This window comes from Trachypithecus francoisi, unplaced genomic scaffold (assembly GCF_009764315.1).
Source record: "Trachypithecus francoisi isolate TF-2019V2 unplaced genomic scaffold, Tfra_2.0 Lachesis_group11, whole genome shotgun sequence".
Classification (NCBI taxonomy): domain Eukaryota; kingdom Metazoa; phylum Chordata; class Mammalia; order Primates; family Cercopithecidae; genus Trachypithecus; species Trachypithecus francoisi.
Genome location: NW_022681456.1, coordinates 46,363,071 through 46,385,170, shown reverse-complemented (window position 1 = coordinate 46,385,170; position 22,100 = coordinate 46,363,071). Strand labels below are relative to the sequence as shown.

Sequence of the window (22,100 nt, the reverse complement as noted above, 5' to 3'; positions counted from 1 at the left end):
TATACATTCTTTCTGGTTTAATCACTTAAGAAAATATTATTGAATACTACTGTATGTTAAGCAACATCTTATAGGCTGGAGTAGATTAAGAATAAATATCTACTGTTCCATTCTCATAGAGTACTATCTACTGTGTGAAAAATATATTAATCATATAATGGCACAATGTAAGGAAAAGCATAACACACACACACACACAAAATCTGTGTAGACATATGATGAAATCTGACCTAGACTAGGGGGCAAGGGTTCAAATGAAAAACCTGAGGAAGCAACTCTTTACTTAAAGTCTCAAAGATGAAGAGGAGTTAACTGAGCAAAGAGGTCAGAGCTTTTAAACCACACACAGAAATACTCTGTATTATGAGAGAGTGTGACATTTTTAAGAAAAAGAAGGCCACAGAAAAAAAGAAGTGAGTTATAAGATAAGAAGCTGAAATGTAAGCAAAGGACAATCCACACGGGGCATTGTTCTCAGTCCTAAAATATTGGTAAGCCACTAAATGGATTTATGCCACAAAGTTATATAGTCATATGTGAATTTGAAAAGAGTACTGTGACTGTGAAAGAGATACTGTGTTGTTCATCTAGTTTCCAGGCTGCTGGACTACCCTATAAAGAGGTTATATTTATTTAGAGTTAAGAGCAGCAGATAATGAGCCAAGTGGATGAAGATGAGAAGTTATTTGATAGTATTTAATAAATTGTTACCTATTTTATAACATTTTTGATTACATAAGCTTGAATAAAATTAGTTTTTTCCATACGTAATACTATGTATATTAATCATTCATGTAACTTTGATAGATTGATAGATTGATTGGTGAGATATGATAGATGAACATATGAGTTTATCTCCTCTCTCTCCCAAACCCATTGTGTTAGTCAGTCATACCCTTTTCTAATGTTTCTACTGCTCCACCTTCCAGGCATATGGAACATACGCCCTTCCCCATCCAACTGAAATTAGGCGGCTGGGTGTGGTGGCTCATGCCTGTAATCCCAGCACTTTGGGAGGCCAAGGTGGGTGTATCACAAGGTCAGGAGATCAAGACCATCCTGGCCAACATGGCGAAACACTGTCTCTACTAAAAATACAAAAGTTAGCTGGGCATGGTGGTGTGTGCCTGTAATCCCAGCTACTCAGGAGGCTGAAGCAGGAGAATCACTTGAACCAGGGAGTCAGAGGTCACAGTGAGTCAACATTGTGCCACTGCACTCTAGCCTGATGATAAAGCAAGACTCCATCTCAAAAAAAAAAAAAAAAAGAAAAGAAAAAGAAAAAGGAAAAGAAAAGAAAAGAAAAAAGAAAAGAAAAGAAAAGAAAAGAAAAAGAAATTAGGCATGGACATGTGACTCACATGGACTACTGACAAGACTAGAGAAATGGGTCAATGAAATCTTTGAATATGTGGCAACTAAGGTAAATTTTGCAATATTACCATAAACTACCTAGAGAATGTTGGAAAAATAACCTGATAAAAATGTTAAACATTTCCAAAATTATGAATAAAATCTTACCATAGAATTTGCAAATGGGTTACAAAATACATATTTAAAAAATTTGTGAGAAATAAAGTTACTTTAAGCTAACAAAACTGCAACAGCATAATAATTTTGTAGCAATAAAAACAAATTATTAGAAGAAATTAATATCTCAGAGACACATTGAAGGATGAAGTTTTGGATTGTTACAGAACTCACTAAAACTGAATAAGGAAAGGTTGAACTAAGTTAATGACATTGGGACACTTGGTTTTCCACCAGAAGTCAGGTATACTTAGATGTCCTACTTATACCATTCATATGCCACATAATATGAAATAAAGACCTAAACTATAATAATTTTAGCTATTAAAACCAAACCATAAAAACAATAGGAAATCGTTTAACAGATTATGTTTCTGTTCTTAGACAGGCAATGTCTTCTAAATAAGATTTAAAAAGCAAAAGACAAAAATGATTCATGTTAGATATTTGATAGTACAAATTATGCAAGCAGACAGACACGCACACACACGGGACAAAAATCTCCATAGAAAAGGATCAAATCAAGAGACATACTGGGGGAAAATACATATAACACAGAAGGAAAACAGAGTATATTTTTTAAATTTACGAACTAGTAACATAGATAAATGATATAAACAAATTGGTCCAAGAAATACACAAACACACACAGATACACAATCAATAGAAAATTTTAAAATGTTCAAACTTAGAGTATTTAGGCAAATTTTAATGAAAACAGTGAGATTTCATTCTGTCTTCACTTCAGAAATCAAGTTTCAGAATAATTAAAAGACATGATATTATTTTTAAAATCTCTATTTTTATTACCACATATGTGTGTTTATAAACATGTAGAAAAATGTCTGGAAGGATCTACAACTAACTACTTTCTTCTGGTTTTGAAAAGAAGAAAGCTATAATGAAGCAGTAGTCAAGTAAGATATTAACCTGTTTATAATACTCAATATATTAATAAGAAGATCGGGTTCACATATTTGTAAAAGTATACATTAATTTTAGCAATATAGAGATCTTTATGATTTAAGAGGGAAATGTTTTGTAAGTATTAAGCGACAATTTATTATTTTTTTGGACAAAATTTTTAACATTTCTGTATTTAAACATCATTTTTTAAACAACAGGAAAGTAAAATGTACATTTGTTTTATTGAGTCAGACAATGGAGGTGAAGCTGTTAAGAAAAAATAAACTCCGTATGAGATAAGTTACAATACTTCTATAAATTTGCTTGAACTTTGAGGAAAAAGTGAGACTAAATTATGTATATATTTTCTAAAATTATGGTATTTAGATAAGCATAAAATATTATCAATCAATGCTTTCTCTTTAGAATGTCTATTAACAAATAAATAAATTACTTTATTGCTTCAAATATATTTTTAATTCTTTTTTTGACTGCCATCTCATTACTATTAAATTTTAATACATGAGAATTTTGTAAAGGAGTTTGTGTCATCATTCCTTTTAGTTAGTTCTATCATTGGAAATAGATTAAATAAAATTTGTCAATTAGAAATTATGAATATCACAAAATTTAATATTTTTGGAATAACTATTAAAATTATAAAGTTCATAGGAAATGTAAAATAGGATTATATTTTTAATTCTAAAAAGGAATTAAAACATTATTTTAAAATTAATACAACTACTTATACATGTAATTAAGAAATAGTGTAGTTATATTAAAGAACCATAGTATTTCTAATATTTTGAAAGGCATAAGAGAGGTAAAGAAAAGAATTCATAGTCCTTAATGGACCTCTGAAATTCTTTTTTCATTGATTACACTGTACCACAGCTATAATTTCAACTATCTTCAAGAACAGAAAAAATTAAGTAAAAGAGCAAAGCATGCTGATGTAAAAGCAAATAACTATGCTTGCAAAACTAACTTGTAAAACTTCTCCTAATGTCAAGGAGAAAAGGGAGGAAGAGGTGACCTAACGCTGGCAAGCTGGAGGGCTGTCTTGGGCCAGTTGGATAGAATAGGCATTAGTCAGCTCCTAGTAATTGTTTTGCAAGTATGTTGCCCTTATTGCCAAACCTTCAGATAATTTACAAGAATACAGGCATCTGGGCCGGGCACAGAGACTCACGACTGTAATCCCAGCACTTTGGGAGGCTGAGACGAGCAGATCACCTGAAGTCAGGAGTTCAAGACCAGCCTAACCAACACGGAGAAACCCTATCTCTACTAAAAATACAAAATTAGCCGGGCGTGATGGTGCATGTCTGTAATCTCAGCTACTCAGGAGGCTGAGGCAGGAGAATTGGTTGAATTCAGTAGGCAGAGGTTGCGACGAGCTGAGATCGTGCCATTGCACTCCAGCCTGGGAAACAAGAGGGAAAGTCCATCTCAGAAAAAAAAAAAAAAGATTCTGACATCTGTTTTTGTTTTGTTTTTAATTCAGAAATTACTCTCAGTTAATGTTGTCTTGGTATTTCTAATGTAATGTGAGTCAAAATAGCACCTTCTCACCCCATACATTTGACTTAAATATATTATTATGATTTTCTTTGGATCTTGTGATCTGTGAGTATGCTGATACACCCATTGCAGAGTTAATTTGGCACTGCTGGCACATAATATATAATTTAATGCATCCATGTATTTACTTACATTTTACTTTTACCCTGGAATTATCAGCTTCCTAGTGCCCAGTAAATTCTCTAACAACAGTTAAAGAATGGCTTATTTTCCAGTTTTGCAGAGAAATGTCAACTTCTCTATGTTTTTTATTATCTTATATACCAATTCTCTTCCTCTACATGTATCTAGGTTTCTATACTAAAAGCACTGAACATTCACTTTTATATTTTTAATAATTATGTATCTGTTTTATCCACTAAATTGTGAGTTTCCTAAAAGTAGATACATAAATTTTTCATTGTTGACCTTAGCCTATGGTCTAAGGGTCTTGTATGCACAGACATTCACAAATATTTGTTGAATTGCATTGGTTTGAATTACAATATGTATTAAAATTGATTTATTTTTTATGTATGTATTTATCATATCCATAAACTTACCCTGAACCTGTCTATATGTGAAGCCATGTTCTTGGTGCAGATGATACAAAAACATAACAGGTTCTCTGACATCCAAGGAGATTAACATTTAAGGAAATGGACATTGAGAAACATCAACAACACATGTTTTAAATATACTAAAATATAGAAATTGCAATAAATTATGTGCAACTTGCTGTGAGAACATTTTAAACAAATGCTCAACATTTGTCAAGCACTATTTTGACCTATGCACTGTCCTAAATTTGTATTTATGCAAATAATACTTGTAGCAACTCTATAAGGAAGATACTCTTAGGATATATTCCTGGTGAAACACTTAGGAAACTGAGTCACAGAGATGTTAAGCAATTAGCCCAAGTGTAACATAGATCTTATGTGACAAAGCCAGAGTCTACATTTTAATTACTATACAGTTTCACTTTATTGCTTGGAGATAGGGGTTAAGGATTAGGGAAGCCTCAAGAAAGATAGAAGGTGATAGTGAGTCTTGAGTTGATTTTAGAACTATGAGATGGCACTTACATGATGAAATAAACAACACCAATGGCTCCTGGGTGAGTGTTGGGCAATTTCCAGGTGGGAGAAACTGTAAATTTAAAAATGTGTCTCCAATATTGGGTATGAGGAGTATAAAAGTGAGAATGAGCTTGAAAATATAAAAACGATACACATCATAAGCTGAGAAATGAGGAGTCACTGAAATGCTGGATTTGGAACTAAGGCTCTCAAACTTGTTATATAAGCAAACATTTTTGGCTATAAAAGTAAAAACAACAAGCTAGAAAACTGGAAAAAATTGAATACTGAGTTAAAACAATGAAAGGAATCAAAAAGAAGGAAGAAAAACATTGACGCTTCTAGGCAACAAAGCAAACTGTAAGATTATTTTTTCCTAAAAACATCTACATTCCCAATGAAGAAAATGACTTTGCCACAAGCGAAATAAAAAGAATATGAAAGAGGGAGAAAAAAATTGAAACCTTGAGAAAGCTATTGACGCAATTTAACTTTGCTCAGGCTGATGGAGTAAGAAGAAAAGATGGAAAGTATCATCAAGAGACCAAGAAAAAGCTGTGGGAAATTACAAAGAGCAGAAAAAGCCTAGTGATTAATTTCCATCTAAAAGTCTATTTTCAAAAGACACTTCGTTTAGAAAAAGTTCTTTTTATAACCATAATACTAAAATTTTCTATGGCCTTCACCATTTTGTGACTTAGAAAACATTTGAAATGCATTACTGGGGTCTGCTAGTGGTTTATGGGAGCGCAGTAAATAATCTCCCTTTTTCTGAGCTAAGTTCTGAACAAATTTAAAAATACAAGAATGAATAAAAGTAGAAGAAAGATTAAAATGTTACCAGGTTAATTTTTTTTTTAAGTTTTCACAAGTTAAAAAAAAAAAAGACTGTTCTGTAGCCATGTCAATGTCAACAAATAGCCAAGAACAGTTTCATCAAAAGTTTTATACCATTTTGATATTTCAGTGAATAATCATGTCAACTAGGTTTTGCAACCAACCAGTCAATATTAGATACTCCCTTCTGAAAGTCCGCCAGTCAGGAAAGCACCCTCTACAAATATACATCTGTGACTGCCAGCCTATCCACAACAGTCTCACCTGAGTAACCCCTCCTAAAAATGGCATCAAACCTATAAGCTTTTCAAAATCCACTAATCCTAACAGATTAGTACTTCATGCCACCCCAGACACTTATAACATCAGTACTCTGCTCTGCCTTGGAGCTGTGCCTGGCTAATACATCTTTTCCTTACTATACCAAGCAATATATTTAAATTTTCTTTTTTAAATTTCGGATATTGAATAGCAGTTTAATCACCTGTGACAAGTCTTTATTATTGAAATATACTATGTTGGAGGCTCTAAGACTGTGTTAGAGTCAATGTCCTGGTAACTGAACCCTATAAACAGGCAGCTAGCTATCCCAAGTTAAACATACTAGATTGGGGCAAGTCCCACCACTCTGTAGGGCACAGGAACCTGTCCAGATCTGATTGACAGCAAAGTGGAGTAGAGAGGAAGTACTCTTACAAGCAATTTGTTCCCAAAGAGAAAAAGGTAGAAGCTGAATTGAGCATGCCCAGTTTATTTTTCCTAAATTTACAAGTCAGAAAAATGACTGTCCTTTGCCTGAGGCAGAATGATTAAAGAGGCAGAAAAATACCAAGAATGAGTAATGAAAGCAGCAGAAAAAACACTTAGAGGGCAGAGGTAAAGCATTTGTCCTATAATAGGTTCTAGCAATTACTTATTGAATATAAAATACAAATAAAACTGCAATAAAAATATGTTAGGTTAAAGATAACTATATATTAAGTGATATGCTAGACTATTCAGGCTGCCATAACAAAATACCATACACAGGCTAATGTTAACACTCAAAGTTTATTTTCTCACGGTTTGTGGAGGCTGGAAGTCCAAGATCAAGGTACCAGTGAGATAGATTTCAGTCCGAGGCCTGTACTCTTGGCTTGAAGGCAGCTACTATTTCACAGTATTCTCACATAACCTTTTCTTTCTGAGACCTCTCTCTGTCTCTTTCTGTCTCCCTTTTCACATGAAGTGACCAATCTTCTATGATTAGAGACCCAGCTTCATGATCTCACTTAACCTTAATTACTTCATAAGGACCCTATCTCAAATATAGTCACATTGAGGATTAAGGCTTTAATATGTGAATTTTGGAGGGACACAATTCTGTCACTGCATCCACCAAAAATTTGTGCTCTTTTAACATGCAAGATACATCTCAAAAGCCTCAAAAGTTTTAACTCAACCTGGCATCACCTCTAAACTCTAAAGCCCAAAGTCTTATGTAAATATTCTTTTTTTTTAAATTTCGGATATTGAATAGCAGTTTAATCACCTGTGACAAGTCTTTATTATTGAAATATACTATGTTGGAGGCTCTAAGACTGTGTTAGAGTCAATGTCCTGGTAACTGAACCCTATAAACAGGCAGCTAGCTATCCCAAGTTAAACATACTAGATTGGGGCAAGTCCCACCACTCTGTAGGGCACAGGAACCTGTCCAGATCTGATTGACAGCAAAGTGGAGTAGAGAGGAAGTACTCTTACAAGCAATTTGTTCCCAAAGAGAAAAAGGTAGAAGCTGAATTGAGCATGCCCAGTTTATTTTTCCTAAATTTACAAGTCAGAAAAATGACTGTCCTTTGCCTGAGGCAGAATGATTAAAGAGGCAGAAAAATACCAAGAATGAGTAATGAAAGCAGCAGAAAAAACACTTAGAGGGCAGAGGTAAAGCATTTGTCCTATAATAGGTTCTAGCAATTACTTATTGAATATAAAATACAAATAAAACTGCAATAAAAATATGTTAGGTTAAAGATAACTATATATTAAGTGATATGCTAGACTATTCAGGCTGCCATAACAAAATACCATACACAGGCTAATGTTAACACTAAAAGTTTATTTTCTCACGGTTTGTGGAGGCTGGAAGTCCAAGATCAAGGTACCAGTGAGATAGATTTCAGTCCGAGGCCTGTACTCTTGGCTTGAAGGCAGCTACTATTTCACAGTATTCTCACATAACCTTTTCTTTCTGAGACCTCTCTCTGTCTCTTTCTGTCTCCCTTTTCACATGAAGTGACCAATCTTCTATGATTAGAGACCCAGCTTCATGATCTCACTTAACCTTAATTACTTCATAAGGACCCTATCTCAAATATAGTCACATTGAGGATTAAGGCTTTAATATGTGAATTTTGGAGGGACACAATTCTGTCACTGCATCCACCAAAAATTTGTGCTCTTTTAACATGCAAGATACATCTCAAAAGCCTCAAAAGTTTTAACTCAACCTGGCATCACCTCTAAACTCTAAAGCCCAAAGTCTTATGTAAATATTCTTTTTTTAAAAAATTTTTATTTCACTAGTTTTAGGGGTACAGGTGGTCTTTGGTTTAATGGATAAGTTATTTAGAGGTAATTTCCAAGATTTTGGTGCACTCATCACCTGGGCAGTATACACTGTACTCAATATGTACAATATGTATGTCTTTTGTCCCTCACTCCCCTCCCAAAATTCCCCCATGTTCCTAAAGTTCATTATATCATTCTTATGTATTTGCATCCTCATAGCTTAGCTCTCAGTTATAAGTGAGAACATACAACGTTTAATTTTCATTCCTGAATTACTTCACTTAAAATAATGGTCTCCAGCTCCATCCAAGTTGCTTCAAAAGACATTATTTTATTCCTTTTTATAGCAGAGTAGTTATTCCATGGTGTATATATGCCACATTTTCTTTATTCATTCATTGGTTGATGGGCACTTATATACGCCCATCATATATAATTGCAAATATATGGTTGGTTCCATATATTCGCAATTGCAAATTGTGCTGCTATAAACATATGATGTGCCTTTTTCATATAATGACTTATTTTCCTTTGGGTAGATACTCAGTAGTGAGATTGCTGAATCCAATGAAATATAGTTCTACTTTTAGTTCTTTAAGGAATCTCCACACATTTTCCATAGTGGTTGTGCTAGTGTACATTCCCATCAGCAGTGTAAAAGTGTTTCCTTTTCACCACATGCATTCCAATCCCTATTATTTTTTAATTTTTAATTACGGCCATTTTTACAGGAGTACAGTGATATCTAATTGTAGTTTCCATTTCGGTTTCCATGATAATCAATGATGTTTAAGATTTTTTTCATATATTTGTTGGTTGGTTGTATATCTTCTTTTGTTAAAGTCTCATATAAATATTGTAATCAAATAATGGGTGAGACTCAAGTCATAATTCACCCCATGGCAAAAATTATCCAGCTGTGAACCTGTAAAATCAGATAAGTTATATGCTTCAAAAATACAATAGTGAGTTGGGCATAGAATAAACATTCCCATTCCAAAAGGGAGAAATTGAGAGGAAGATAGGGGTGATATGTCCCAAGCAAGTCCAAACCCTAGCAAGGCAAATGCCATTAATCTTAAGGGAAAAGAATAACCTTCTTTGGTTTGATGATTTGCCCTTCAGCCCCATTGAGTTGGCAACATCAACCCTATGGCTCTTCAAGAAGTCCCTATCCCTTTGGCTTGGTGGGGCTACCCTTCCCCCACAGCTGTCTGCCCAGCTTTAACTGGGAGGGGGATCCCATCCTATGAAACTGGGGAGAAAGCAGCCTTGTTTTCTGAGCCTTTGATGGGAGTGACAGCTCTGATGATCTCTGAATTGACTTGTCAGCCATTCTCTCCCTTTCTTGAAGTATCCCAATAGCATGTTCACAGGCAAATAGCTCTATTGTCCCATTGTATAGAATATCAGAAGTCTAACAGCCTTTATTCCACTATGCTTTCTCTGTACTATTTAGTTCAAACTAGCAGTGTATTTGCTGGTATAATCCCTGACGTCTGCTGAGGTGACTGGTCACATCTGTGAGTCATACCTATCATATTTTATTGAATGGTTATCCAGCCACATGCTTAGTTTTCTCTTCAGAACACACTTACTCCATATTTTATAAGATGGATAGGCTGAAAATTTTCTATATGTATGAGTTCTGGTTCATTTTTGCTTAGCAATTCTTTCTATTTATTTCTCTACTCTCACATTTTGCTATAAGCTGTGAAAAGAAAGCAAGTTACTCCTTCAACACTGTGCTTAGAAATATCCTCAGTTAAATACACAATTTCATTGCTCACAAATTCTACCTTCCAAAAAACATAGAACACAAATCAGCCTTTTTTTTTTTTTTTTTACCAGTTTATAGCAAATATATCCTTTCCTCAGTTTCTCAATAATCAATTAGCCAGGCTTACTGGCATGCTCCTGTAGTCCTAGCTACTTCCTAGGAACCTGACAGGAAGGTTGCTTGAGCCCAGGAGTTGGAGGCTGCAATGAGCTATGATCATGTCACTGCACTCCAATCTGTGTGACAGAGCAAAACCTTATCTCAAAAAAGAAAAATTTTCCAATAATCTATTCCCCATTTTCCATGTGAGATTTCACCTGAATGATTTCCAGCATTTCTATCAATATTCTGTTCACGGTAATATATGTATTCTTTAAGACAATAGAAGCTTTTTCAATAGTTTTCTTCTTTTCTTCATGGGCCCTCTCCAGAACTGACTTTAACATCCATATTTCTACCCATAGTCCCTATGTGGGAAGGTAGGCTTTTTCTAGCATGCACCTCAAAACACTTTGAGCCTCTACTCTTTACTCAGTTTAAAATCACTTCCACAATTTTAGGTAATTGTTACAGAAGCACCGCACTTTACAATACCAAAATTTATCAGTCAGTTGGTACTGCCAAAACAAAACATAGACTGAGTGGCTTAAAAAACATAAATTTATTTTCTTATGATTCTGGAGAAAAGAAGATTCTGGTCAGTTTGGTTTCTAGGGATAGCTCTCTTCCTGGCTTGTAGACAGTTGCTTTCTTGTTGTGCGCTTCCTTGGTCTCTTTTTAGAATACATAGAGAGAGAGAGAGAAAAACAAAAACCAAAAAACAAGCTCTTCTGTGTTTCTTATGAGATCAGGGTTTTACCCTTATTATTTCATTTAATTTTAATTATTCACTTAAAGGTTTCATCTCTAAATATAGCCACACTGGGGATTAGGCATCCAACATATGAAATTTGAAGAGATCAAGACATTCAATCCATAATATTTGGATATCTTCTGCCTTTTGGCTGTTGTGAATACTGCTACTGTGAGCATCAGTGTACAAATACCTATCTATTTTTGTCCCTACTTTCATTTATTTTAAATAGCCAAAAGATTGAATTGCTTCATAATATCATAGCATTTCTTCATTTTTTCCCAACAATTAACTACTTACTACGCAACAGTCATTATTCTGTGTCTTGTGAACAAGCAACAAACACGATGATGCCTTGGATTCTTTCTTTCTCACCACACTTTTCAACCTTAAATCTGTCTAACTCATCACTACTCATCTTTTCAAAATGCATCTTAAATAACTGCCTGTATTAGTTTGTTTTCATACTACTATAAAGAACTACCTGAAACTGAGTAATTTATTTAAAAAAAAAAAGGTTTAATTGACTCCCAGGTCAACATTGCTGAGGAGGCCTCAGGAAACTTACAATCATGGTAGAAGGCGAAGGAGTAGCAAGGCATCTTCTTCACAAGGTGGCAGGAAGGAGAAGTGGTGAGCAAAGGGGGAAGAGTCCTTTATAAAATCATCAGATCTGGTAAGAACTCACTCATTATCAATCACAAGAACAGCATGGGGAAACCACCCCCATAATTTAGTTGCCTCCATCTGGTCTCTCCCTTGATACATGAGGATTATGGGGATTACGAGAATTACAATTCAAGATGAGATTTGAGTGAGGACACAATGTCTAACCATATTATTTCACCCTTGGTGCCTCCCAGATCTCATGTTCCTTTCGTATTTCAAAACCAATCATCATATCAAACCTTCCCAGCAATCCCCCAAAGACTTAATTCATTCCAGCATTAACCCAAAAGTCCAAGTCCCAACTCATCTGAGACAAGGCAAGTCCCTTCTACCTATGATCCTGAAAAATTAAAAGCAAGTTAGTTGATTCCTCAATACAATGGGGGGGAAAGGCATTTAGTAAATACGCCTATGCCAAATGGGGGAAATTGGCCAAAACAAAGGGGCTACAGCCCCCATGCCAGTCTGAAATCCAGTAGGGCAGTCAAATCTTAAAGCTCCAAAATGATCTTCTTTGTCTCCATATCACCCATGCAGGTCATGCTGATGCCAAAGGTGGTGTCCCATGACCTTGGGCATCTCCACTCCTGTGGCTTTGCAGGGTACAGCCCACTTCTCAGCTGCTTTCATGGGCTCCCATTGCAGCTTTTCCAGGTTAACAGTGCAAGCTGTCAATGGATCTACTATTATGGGATCTGGAGGATGGTGGCCTGGCCTTCTTTCCACTGTTTCACTAGGCCATACCCCAGCTGGGACTCTGTATGGGAAATCAGATCCCACATTTCCCTTCTGCATTACCCTAGCAGAAGTTCTTCAGGAGGGCTCCACTCCTGTATCAAACTTCTGCCTGGACATCTAGGCATTTCCAAACATCCTCTGAAATCCAGGTGGAGGTTGTCAAACCTCAATTCTTGACTTCTCTGTACCTGCACGTACAACACCATGTGGAAGCCACCAAGACTTGGTGCTTGCACTCCCTGAAGCAAGGGCCTAGGCTGCACTTTGGCCCCCTTTAGCCATGACTGGGACACAGTGCAGTCCTGAGACTTCACAAGGCAGCAAGTCTCTGGGACCAGCTCATGAAACCATTTTTTCCTCCTAGGCCTCCAGCTCCATGATGGAAGGGGCTGCTGTGAAGACCTCCAATATTCCCTGGAGACACTTTCCCTATTGTCTTGGCAATTAACATCAGGCTCATCATTGCTTATGCAAATTTCTTCAGTCAGCTTGAATTTCTCCTCAGAAAATTTCTCCTCTTTTCTATTTCTCCTCTTTTCTATTGAGAAATTTCTCCTCTTTTCTATTGCATAGTTAGGCTGCAAATTTTCTGAACTTTTAAGCTCTGCTTCCCTTTCAAACATAAGTTCTGATTCAAATCATATATTTGTGAATGCATAAAACTGAATTCTTTTAAGAATATCCAAGGCGCTTCTTGAACAGTTTGCTGCTTAGAAATTTCTTCCACCAGATACCCTAGATCACCTCTCTCAACTTCAATGTTCCACAGATCTCTAGGGCAGGGGCAAAATGCTGCCTATTTCTTTGTTAACACATAGCAAGAGTCACCTTTATTCCAGTTCCCAACAAGGTCCTCCTCTTCATCTGAGACCACTTCAGCCTTGACTTTATTGTCCACATAACTATCAGCAGTTTAGTCAAAGCCATTCAACAAGTCTCTAGGAAGCTCCAAACTTTCCCACAATTTCCTGTCTTCTTCGGAGCCCTCCAACTCTTCCAACCTCTGCCTATTACCCATTTCCAAAGTTGTTTCCACATTTTTGGGTATCTTTGTAGCAATTTACCATATTGGTCTGTTTTCATACTGCTATAAAGAACTGCCCAAGACTGGGTAGTTTATTTTTTTAAAAAAAGTTGGGGGTTAGTTGACACAATTTATCATGGCTCAGGAGGCTTCAGGAAACTTACAAACATGGTAGAAGTCAAAAGGGAAGCAAGGTATCTTCTTCACATGGCAGCAGGGAGGAGAATTGCTGAGCAAAGAGGGAAACCACCCCCATAATTCAACTACCTCCATATTGTCTCTCCTTTGACATGTGGGAATCACGGAGGTTATAGGGATTATAATCCAAGATGAGATTTGGATGGAACACAAAGCCTAAATATATCACTGCCTTTTAAATTAATCTCTGAGTCCTCTCAGCTTGCAAAATCAAGGCCATCCCCTAAAGCAAGAGTGACCAAATATTTCCATTTCCCCAGTAGAACTACTGAGGTTTAAAATTACAAAATTTATAACATCTTTTACTCTCAAAATCATCCCTCTTTGGATGATAGATTTCACAGTCATGTTACCCACAGCCAATTCCTAAAGTGAGACCCTTAAAAAATGTAATACTGTATACTTCTACATGACTATTTTTATTTACTTAAAAATTTCATGGAATTTTTTTCTCTTAATTAAAGGTCATTATTGCTAAAATGTAAAAAATGTAAAATATAAATAAAGAGTAAGTTAGAATGTAAAAATCTATGGAAACATTCACAGAAAGTCATATGCAAAAAAAGGAACAATAAATTTCATATGCTTAAAAAAACCAGTTATATCATTTCTCCTTATCTGTCACTTCCTCTGTCTTTTACCTTACTATGATAAGATTTAAAGGGAATGGGTCAGTAAACTGATTTTGGAAGTATCACTTCATTGTTTCATACTATCAGTTATGAAAACAAAATAAATGAGAACTTTAGTCCAGCAACAAAATAAATTTAAAAATGGACTGAGGAATTTAAATAATATATATGTGTGTGTATATATATATGGAAATACTGTTAGTGTTATACTTTTGGTGAAAAATATCTCTGTAAACTTGGAATTAATTGAAAAAATAGTACTAAAGAATCAATATATATGGTAACATAAAATTAGATAAGAAGGAACAAAGTGATGTTTATTTGTGATAACAGCAGTTATTGGAGGCTATTCTGTGCCAAGACATTTTCTCTAAGATACTAGAGAAAATTAGATACCTGGGCTCACAAATGGCTAACAGACATGTAAATAGTCATATCCTATATCATGGGATGAGAAACAAAGAGCTACATGTTAATGTCTGTCTACATTTCAGAAATGCTTCCTAATGTTTGTAGCTACAAAGCACTAAATTGTTAGAAGTCATATTTAACACGCAAATTCTATAGTTCACATTCAAACTGCTACTCTTCAAGAAGAAAGAACATTTCCAATTATTTAAAATAAATTAATTTCTCCTACCCACCATTTATAAATTAGATTCATGGTTCATATACACTCATATCTCTATACACAAAGCATCAGGTTTCTACTAGTACAGATTTCCTTATTACAAGTTTCCTCTTACTACTTCAGTAACTTAATGCAATTTTATCCTTGTTTTCACTATTCAGTCTGATCTACTATACTTAAGCCATCTTAATATTTTATTTGTATTATGGTTTTTTTATTCTAATAATATTCTTAAATATTCTATGCAAGGAAGAAAGGGCTCATTCATGTAAGGTAAACCTCAGGTAAGGTACAATTTAGATTATATTTTTTACTGAAATTCTTGATTATATATAATGGACCAATAAATGGTGATCATGTGATTTTGTTATTATTAATTATCTTTTTGTTTCCATTGTGCCTTTATCATTTGGAGGCATTGGCTCTATTGTCACTGGGGGCAATATAGTTAAGAGAACTTCCTTAGTACATCAAGGTCACATTTGAGCTTTTACTTTATGACTCATTTTCCCTACTTATCAATGATATTAATCACAATTTTATAATGAAGATAAGACAATATATATTACTATGTAGTTATATAGTCAATTCAGATGGATATGCCATATAAATTCAAATAAGTAACATTTTCATTATTACTTACATTTACGTGCTCATTTCATAAAAGTGACCCATAGCTTTGCACTCCATGATATGATTTCTCTTGCTATTCCTCCAACTAATGGGTGTAGTTGGTACAATACTATAATGTGTTTGTATATAAAAGATCCTATTACATATCATCCTTGAGGGAAATTTTTTGGCATTACTGTTTTCCAAACAATTCCCTCTCATGTAATCTGTTTCACATTATAATGCCCCAGACATATTAACTTATATTTGTAAAAGTTAATCTAATTTTCTTCAGTCTGTCCATATTTTTAGATTCCCATATTCCTTAGCAACAACTCCCAAATGAAATAGCATTGGCAGCATTTTTAAACGATTAATACAAAATTCAAAAAAGTAAGTACCATCAAACTAAAAGAATTAACCTAGAATACTTCCAAATGTAGTACAGATACATTTGTAAATCCATTTAGCTTACTTCCTTTGATAATTATATTCCCGTATAACTTGATATATTCAAAGCAATATTGAATATTTATGAATATTAAGATATCTTAGCCTCTGCACTAGCGAGTGAATCTATTTTATCTTCAAACCTTTTTCATATAAAGACTTAAATAGAGATTTTATAGAAAGGTTTTTGAATTGCTTTTTGTTTTTTGTAGGACTTTCTTATTTTAAAGCAACATAAACCCACTTCAACATAACTTTCAGAAAAAAATAAATTGTATTGAAACATATTAAAGAGAGTGGGAAAAAATCCAAGAAAAATGAAAACAGAAAGACTTCAAAAATGAAGTAAGCCACCATTACATTAACAATAGGGTATAATGATCCTTAAATCTGAAGTGTCATTATTAATGTGTCTCAGGTTCTAATATCACATTTCTGTCTCACTGCAAATTCTCAAAAGAAATAAACTTTTTAGCCCAGCCTGATTACATCCTTTGTCTAATCAAGCATGACCAAGTTGAAAGTGTCATTTGAAAGACAAATATATGGCCAACACTTCTCCTATTTATGTTTTAGTTTTCTGGTGAAAAGATATATATATTTGGAATTAGCCAGCTATATCCAATACAAATGATTCCAATTGTGTTGGCAATATTCAAAGCATCGTAATCAAGAGTCAGTCAAACATATGCCTCCTTCTGTCCATCAGGCCCAAACAGGGTGTTGACCTTGGCCACATCAGTGTCATAGAGCTTCTTCACAGCCTGCTTAATCTGGTGCTTTTTGGACTTAAAATCCACAATGAATACAAGTGCATTATCTTTTATTTTCTTTATGCTTGATTCAGTGGTCAGTAGCAACTTCATAACGACATAGTGGTCAAGTTTCTTTCTCTTGGGGGTGATGTTCCAAGGATATTTGAGCTGCCTCTGGAGCTGCAGTATCTTGGGCCGCTGGAAGGTGGGTGATGTGCAGATCCTCTTTATTTTTGTGGCTGTGGACTCCTTTCAGCACTGCCTTCTTGAGCTTCAAAGCCTTTGCTTTCACTTTGGCTTTAGGAGGCTTCAGGAGCTTCTTTCTTCATCATCTTGTGAAAAGGCTCTATATTTTTTTGAGTAAGTGTGTGAGACTATCAGTGAAGAGACTATGGCAGCACCACACTACCAGGCACCTAAAGCTCTCTTATCCCACCCCAAATGTAAACATGGCAAGTTTGCTATCCCATCACAAACATACATATGGTAGGCTTGAATAATATCATGTAAATATGATTTTTTCAGCAAATATGAGTTGAACATTTTCTTGGTGCCCACAGCTGAGCAACAGCAATGAGTAAGTGTTGATTGCCTTTAAATTCTACTGAGATTAACAGAGTATAAATGAGTTCCCTTATCATTAAACAAGAAGATTATTGATTACAAAAAGTGTTGTGAAAGACAGAGAATGGAGAGAAACCAAGATTAAGGCCTTAAATTCCCTTTAACATTGGTAAAAGAGACCTTGGAGGAATCGACCTCTATTCTGAAATGTGAATGAGGAGAAGAAACCAGTTATAGGCGGCAGGACCCTTTAGGGAAAAGGCTGAAAGGAGAAATAATACATTGTGTTTGCACACAGAAAAGAGGCACAGCAAGAGCTAAGGACCAGCCTGCCCAACATAGTGAGACCCTGTTTCTACAAAAAAAAAATTAAGAATTAATTGGGTTCAGTGGCACGCTGGTAGTCCCAGCTACTTGAAAGGCTGAGGCAGGAGGATTACTTGAATCCAGGAAGTTAAGGCTGCAGTGAGCCAGGATTGCACCATGGCTGCACTCAGCCTGGATGACAGGGAGCCTGTCCCAAAAAACAAGTGAAACAGAGAGAGATAAAAAAGGAAGGGAAGGGAAGGGAAGGGAAGGGAAGAAATGGGTGGGGAGGGAAGAAGGGGAGGGAAGAAGGAAGGGAAGAAGGAAAGCAAGAAGGAAGGAAAGAAGGCAGGCAGGCAGGCACTGGCTACAGCAAAATGGAGGACAAAACAGCAGTAGAGTTTGGGAAGATGAGTAGATGAAATATGGCCTAAGATTTGTAAGCTTATTAAAAAAATAGTTGGGAATCATTCCAAGATGGCTGAATAGGAATAGCTCCAGTCTGCAGCCCCCAGAATGATCGATGCAGAATATGGGTGATTTCTGCATTTCCAACTGAGGTACCTGGGTCACCTCACTGGGACAGATTGGACAGTGGGTGCAGACCATGGCGCGTGAGCTGAAGCAGGGCAGGGCATCGCCTTACCCGGGAATTGTAAGAGGCCAGGGGATTTCCCTTTCCTAGCCATGGGAAGCCGTGTCAGATGGTTTCTGGAAAATCTGGACACTTCCGCCCTAATACTGTGCTTTTCAAAAGGTCTAAGCAAAAGGCACACCAGGAGATTATATCCCGCACATGGCTCAGCAGGTCCCACGTTCACGGAGCCTTTCTCACTGCTAGCGCAACAGTGCAAGATCCAACTGTGAGGTGCCAGCCTGACTGGGTGAGGGGAGTCCACAATTGCTGAGGCTTGAGTAGGTAAAAGGAGTGGCCGGGAAGCTCAAACTGGGTGGATCCCAACACAGCTCAATGAGGGCTGCCTGCCTCTGTAGACTCCACCTCTGGGGGCAGGGTATAGCTGAACAAAAGGCAGCAGAAACTTCTGCAGACTTAAACATCCCTGTCTGACAGCTCTGAAGAGAGCAGTGGTTCTTCCAGCATGGAGTTTGAGCTCTAGAAACAGACAGACTGCCTCCTGAAGTGGTTCCCTGACTCCTGTGTAGCCTAACTGGGAGACACTGCCCAGTAGGGGCTGACTGACACCTCATACATCCAGGTGCCCCTGTGAGATGAAGCTTCCAGAGGAAGGGTCAGGCAGCAATATTTGCTCTTCTGCAATATTTGCCATTCTGCAGCCTCTGCTGGTGATACCCAGGTAAACATGGTCTGGTGTAGACCTCCAGCAAACTCCAACAGACCTGCAGCTGAGAGTATTGACTGTTAGAAGGAAAACTAGCAAACAGAAAAGAATAGCATCAGCATGAACAAAAAGGACATCCACACCAAAACCCCATCTATAGGTCACCATTATCAAAGACCAAAGGTAGATAAAACCACAAAGATGGCGAGAAACTAGAGCAGAAAAACTGAAAATTCTAAAAACTAGAGTGCCTCTTCTCCTCTAAAGGATCACAGCTCCTCGCCAGCAACAGAACAAAGCTGGATGGAGAATGAATTTGACAAGATGACAGAAGTAGGCTTCAGAAAGTCAGTAATAACAATCTTCTCCAAGCTAAAGGAGGATGTTTGAACCCATCGCAAGGAAGTTAAAAACCTTAAAAGAAGATTAGACAAATGGCTAACTAGAATAAACAGCATAGGGAAGACCTTAAATGACCTGATGGAGCTGAAAATCATGGCACAAGAACTACGTGATGCATGCATAAGCTTCAGTAGCTGATTTGAACAAGTGGAAGAAAGGGTATCAGTTATTGAAGACCAAATGAATGAAATGAAGTGAGAAGAGGAGTTTAGAGAAAAAAGAGTAAAAAGAAATGAACAAAGCCTCCAAGAAATATGGGAGTATGTGAAAAGACCAAATCTACGTTTGATTGGTGTACCTGAAAGTGACAGGGAGAATGGAACCAAGTTTGAAAATACTTTTCAGGATATTATCCAAGAGAACTTCCCCAACCTAGCAAGGCCAACATTCAAATTCAGGAAATACAGAGAACACCACAAAGATACTTCTCGAGAAGAGCAACCCCAAGACACATAATTGCCAGATTCATCAAGGTTGAAATGAAGGAAAAAATGTTGAGGCAGCCAGAGAGAAAGGTCTGGTTATCCACAAAGGGAAGTCCATCAGACTAACAGCAGATCTCTTGGTAGAAATTCTATAAGCCAGAAGAGAGTGGGGGCCAATATTCAACATTCTTAAAAAAAAAAAAAAAAAAAAAAGAATTTTCAATCCAGAACTTCATATCCACCCAAACTAAGCTTCATAAGTGAAGGAGAAATAAAATCCTTTACAGACAAGGAAATGCTGAGAGATTTTATCAACACCAGGCCTGCCTTACAAGAGCTCCTAAAGGCAGCACTAAACATGGAAAGGAACAACCGGTACCATCCAGTGCAAAAACATGCCAAATTGTAAAGACCATCGATGCTAGGAAGAAACTACATCAACTAACGGGCAAAATAACCAGCTAACATCATAATGACAGGATCAAGTTCACACATAACAATATTAACCTTAAATGTAAATGGGTAAATGTCCCCAATTAACAGACACAGACTGGTAAACTGGACAAAGAGTCAAGACCCATCAGTGTGCTGTATTCAGGAGACCCATCTCACGTGCAGAGACACACATAGGCCCAAAATAAAAGGAAGGAGGAAGATCTACCAAGCAAATGGAAAACAAAGAAAAGCAGGGGTTGCAATCCTAGTCTCTGAAAAAAAAACAGATTTTAAATAAACAAAGATCAAAAGTAACAAAGAAGGACATTACATAATAGTAAAGGTATCAATTCATCAAGAAGAGCTAACTATCCTAAATACATGTGCACCCAATACAGGAGCACCCAGATTCATAAAACAAGTCCTTAGCAAGCTTCAAAGAAACTTAGACTCCCACACAATTATAATAGGAGACTTTAACACCCCACTGTCAATGTTAGACAGATCAACAAGACAAAAGGTTAACAAAGATATCCAGGACTTCAACTCAACTCTGCACCAAGCAGACCTAATAGACATCTACAGAACTCTCCACCCCAAATCAACAAAATATACATTCTTCTCAGCACTACATCACACTTATTCCAAAACTGATCATATAGTTGGAAGTAAAGACTCCTCAGGAAATATAAAAGAACAGAAATAACAAAAAAACTGTCTCTCAGATCAGGAGGATCTCCATTGAGATGCATGGGACCCTGAAGGACCAGCTCAGCCACCTGTGGCAGTATGAGAAGAGCATCATCAACTATAAGCCAAAGATTGATCAGCTGGAGGGCAACCACCAGCTCATCCAGGAGGCACTCATCTTCGACAACAAGCACACCAACTATATCATGGAGCACATCCGTGTGGGCAGGAAGTAGCTGCTCACCACCATCGCCAGGACCATCAATGAGGTGGAGAACCAGATCCTGACCTGAGATGCCAAAGGAATCAGCCAGGAGCAGATGAATGAGTTCTAGATCTCCTTCAACCACGTTGACTGGGATCACTCCGCACACTGGGTCCCGAGGAGTTCAAAGCCTGCCTCATTGGCTTGGGTTATGATATTGGCAATGACCCCTAGGGATAAGCAGAATTTGCCTCCATCATGAGCATTGTGGATCCCAACTGGCTGGGGGTAGTGACATTCCAGGCCTTCATCGACTTCATGTCCCACGAGACAGCTGATACAGATACAGCAGACCAAGTCATAGCTTCCTTCAAGATCCTGGCTGGGGACAAGGACTACATTACCATGTACGAGCTGCACCATGAGCTGCCTCCTGACCAGGCAGAGTACTGCATGGCACAGATGGTCCCCAACACCAGCTCCAATTCCATGCCAGGTGCTCTGGACTACATATCCTTCCCCACAGTGCTATGTGGCGAGAGTGACCTCTAATTCACTTCACCCAGCCGCCCTCGTCCCGTGTGCCATGCCCTGCCTTGCACCTCCACCATCGCCCATCTCCTGCCTAGGTTTGGTTTCAGCTCCCAGCCTCCATCAGGCGAGCTGGGGCCCACGTGGCATCGAGCCTCCCTGCCTGGGAAGTGACAGTTTACAAAATTATTTTCTGCAAAAAAGAAAAAAAAGTCACGTTAAAAACCAAAAAACTACATATTTTATTATAGAAAAAGTATTTTTTCTCCACCAAATGGAAAAAAAAAGAGGAAAGATTAACTATTTGCACCGAAATGTCTTGTTTTGTTGTGACATAGGAAAATAACCAAGCACAAAGTTATATTCTATCCTTTTTACGATTTTTTTTCTTCTATCTGTTCCATCTGCTGTATTCATTTCTCCAATCTCAT

At 36.9% G+C, this 22,100-nt stretch overlaps 1 pseudogene; it reads left to right on the top strand.

Moving 5' to 3' along the window:
- The first annotated feature begins 16,958 nt into the window (after positions 1-16,958).
- Positions 16,959-21,690, top strand: LOC117090840 (annotated as a pseudogene).
- Positions 21,691-22,100: the final 410 nt, after the last annotated feature.